Source organism: Brassica oleracea, chromosome C9 (genome assembly GCF_000695525.1).
Source record: "Brassica oleracea var. oleracea cultivar TO1000 chromosome C9, BOL, whole genome shotgun sequence".
Lineage (NCBI taxonomy): Eukaryota > Viridiplantae > Streptophyta > Magnoliopsida > Brassicales > Brassicaceae > Brassica > Brassica oleracea.
This window is the reverse complement of record NC_027756.1, coordinates 43,068,326-43,072,235: the sequence shown is the minus strand read 5'-3', so window position 1 is coordinate 43,072,235 and position 3,910 is coordinate 43,068,326. Positions and strand designations below refer to the sequence as shown.

The following is a 3,910-nucleotide window of genomic DNA, read 5'->3' as shown; positions in this document are numbered from 1 at the left end:
GCTCTGATACCAGTTTGTTGTAACAATTGTGAGAAGAAACAGATGCGGAAACAGATGAATAAAAGCGATGTAGCTACGACATAGATATTTAACGTGGTTCACCCCTAGGGCTACGTCCACGGGCAAAGAGAGATCTTATTATTGGAGGCGATATTGAGCTTACAAAGTGCAAGTTCAGGGTTACTTCGAATACAAGATATATATAGTGACATCTCGCATCTAAAACCTTAGACTAAACGGACTCATGGGCTTAAGTCCACGATGTAACATCCATAATAACTTGATGCAACGCTCTTGATGCAACCGAGTCGGTATGATGTACGTGATGTAACATCCATCGCCTAGATGTAACATCCAGATTCAAGGCATATCAACAATTTTGTCAGAGGAACAACCGATGAACCTAAGACAAAGTTAAAGCTTGGAAAACCTCGGATCTTTGAGTGTCTTTAATCCATAATCGGCTCAGGCCTTGAATAAAGAATGCAACAACCGATTGTCAATGTATTTATTAAAGATGCTACAAGATTTTATTCACAAAAGATCAGCTCTCTTTCAGAGAATGTCATTAATGAACATAGTTTGAGCATACAATGAAACAAAAGTCGAGTAGAAATGGTCGAGAAACAGTCGATGACAAGAGGCCAAAGATAAGGGAGGTTGTTAGAAACTTTCATCGTCCACTCCCGTAGTTGATTGTATGAGTAATAAACATCGAGTTGTTTGATAAGGAAGACGACATTGATAGCGATTTGAGCGAGAGCTGTTCTGGTGAAAACAATGTTGGAGTGAGAGCTCCAATTCCAGGAGAATATGGCCAAAACTCGGGCATCAGTACGTTTCCATTTAAGTATTGCACCACTTGTTCCATGGACGGTCTTGCATCTGGAGCAAGGTTTGCACAGAGCAAACCGACTTTCAGAACCCTCTCCACTTCTTCAGATGAGAATTCTGTCAACCTTGGATCCATAGCATCAAGCAAAGAGGACCCTCTCCAGCATTCACAAACCCATTTGAGCAGAACGTTTTTCAACTGGCACGCCAAGCTCCACAGGCCTCCTCCCACAAGTAACTTCAAGCAAGAAAACACCAAAGGCGTATACATCAGTCACAGTGGAAGCTCCCAATGTTGTAAGCTCAGGTGCCATGTAGCCAACAGCCCCAACTGCAGCTGTTGTGGTTGGATCAGCCCCTCTTTCATATAACCTCGACATACCAAAATCTCCCAACCTTCCATTAAACTCTGCGTCCAACATAACGTTCGAGGCTTTAATATCTCTGTGTATAACCACTTGGTCAGCTTCGGTATGTAAGTAATTAAGAGCTAGTGAGATGTCTTTGAGAATTGCAAATCTTCTCCACCAGGGAAGAGTCGGTTTATCATGATTAAACAAGTAACCATCAAGGCTACCATTTGGCATGTACTCAGAAACCAATATTAACTCATGTTTCCTCCTGCAATACCCAAGAAGTGGAACTAAGCTCCGGTGTTTTAAACTCTGCGACAAATTGCTTCAGACCTTCTTCACCTTCATGTGATACTTTCTTCACAGCCACTTCTCTCAGCTCTATGTTCTTAGGGAGTGTTCCTTTGTAGACTTCACCAAAACCTCCTTTCCCAAGAAATTCACTTCTACTGAACCCTTTTGTCGCTTTGTATAGAGATTTGTAGGGATACCTGAGTGGACCATACACATTTTCCCATTCCTCTTTTACTTCGGCATACAAGTTTCCCCTATACATATAAGCTCCAAAGAGAAGCCCCAAAACTAAGAAAGCTAGTAACCCCAGCAGAACATCAAAGAGCACAGATGTATAGTTATTTTTACTGCTGGGATGAGGGGCTTTGGGAAGTTTTGAGACGTCAATCTTCTGCAGCGACGCCATGCTTTTGCTAAAACTCCACCCGAGTACATACTGATTGACCACGCCTGACCCCGTTGAACCAGAAAACCCGACAAACATTCTTCTACCTTGCACAATCTCGGTAAGATTGATGGATGTTGATGACAAAAGAGGTTGGCTTGGTTTATGGTTTTCAAGAGGAGCAATTGAAACGTTGAGTGTTGTTCCTTCATAATCCACCCAAACCTGGATAGGATCTCCACTCACGAGTTTCATGTCTATCTTCTGAACTTCGTTGTCTGAGTAATAAGAAGCGTTAGCAGATTGCACAGACACTGGGCTGTTCACATCAATCCCAACATGATTATCATTGATGTCGAGCACATCTTCAGCCTTAGCAATATCAAGCTCAACAGCCAACACACGTGTCGAAGCAGATCCATTTGCGTTGAAAAGCCCGAAATACCGAGATGGCTGGGCCTCTTCGAAATCAGTGGAATGAGACACGAAAAACGCCATCCCATGGCTACTCACCTCACTTACAGGGACCAGCGCGCACACAAAATGCGTCGAGAACGAGACAGGTTCAGATGGACTGAACTCAATAGGCTGCTCAAAGAAAGCACGATCGACCTATTTGGGTTGTCGTTGCATTCGTCAGTTGCAGGACATGTTTTTTTTGAAGGATTCTTGCACCATCGGCAAGGTGAATACGATGGTCTCTTTGGTGGAAACCGTTGAAGACAAACGTAGTCTCTCGTTGGAATGACGTGGAAACACAATATATCATCAAGATGATTCCCAGAAATGCTCCTCGAATCATTGGGAACGATTTATCGTTTTTTTTCTTTTGTTTTTATCTTCTCACAATGATTCCCACTATGACACCAAAGTCCAATATATACGACAGCTTTTTAGAATCTTTATGGTATAAACTCTTCACTGGGCAAAACTTTAGGACGCCTGTTCTAGTCAAGACAACAAAAAGAATTCCATGAAATGAAACAGAACAAGACAAAAAGAAATTGGTAATAAAGTAGCGTCATGGGCCTTTTCTATTATTTAAGAGGAATATGCCAAAAAGATTTATCATTGAGAAAAAAGGTCGACCGTGAAGCTGCAACCGAAGTTACTAATAAATTGAAGGGTTCGGGTGATTTCATGAGGTCAAAACACTCAAACTGTCAAGTTAATGGATAGCACGTCTATAAGTCTTCTAAGCGGTACTATGAACTATGAAGCGCAATATATTCATTGACATTAATATACTACATAATAACATGAACACTACGAGAAAACAGCAACATACTGAGGAAAAAAGTCGTCGGTATGTCGTCGGAATAACGTTATTCCGACGACATACCGACGACTTTTTTCCTCAGTATGTTGCTGTTTTCTCGTAGTGTTCATGTTATTATGTAGTATATTAATGTCAATGAATATATTGCGCTTCATAGTTCATAGTACCGCTTAGAAGACTTATAGACGTGCTATCCATTAACTTGACAGTTTGAGTGTTTTGACCTCATGAAATCACCCGAACCCTTCAATTTATTAGTAACTTCGGTTGCAGCCAAGTCCCTCGGTATATTCCGAGGAATGAGTCCCTCGGTATATTCCGAGGAACATGTCCCTCGGTATATTCTGAGGGTTCATTTCCTCGGAATTTGAACCATCGGAAAATTCCGAGGAACAAGTCCCTCGGTATATTCAGAGGAATGAGTCTCTCGGTATATTCCGAGGAACATGTCCCTCGGTATATTCCGAGGGTTCATTTCCTCGAAATTTTTTTAAAAATTAATTTTTTTAAAAAAAATAAAATTTTAGAAATTTAAATTCGAAAATATAAAATTAAAATTAAAATTAAAATTGAAATCATATTAGTTAATATTCAAAGTTGTACAAATAAAAATAAAACATTCCGAGTTTTTGAAAAAAAAAACTACGGGTCTGGCACGTCCGGGAACACCTCGTTCGGGTACATCCTCTGCATCATCTCCATCATTTGATGGTTCAACCTCCTCTGTGCCTCATAGCCCGCCTGTTGAGCCGCCATCTGGGTCTC

General features: G+C 41.0%; 1 pseudogene; it reads right to left on the bottom strand.

The window, feature by feature from the left end:
• Positions 1-673: 673 nt before the first annotated feature.
• LOC106316375 lies at positions 674-2,683 on the bottom strand (annotated as a pseudogene).
• Positions 2,684-3,910: the final 1,227 nt, after the last annotated feature.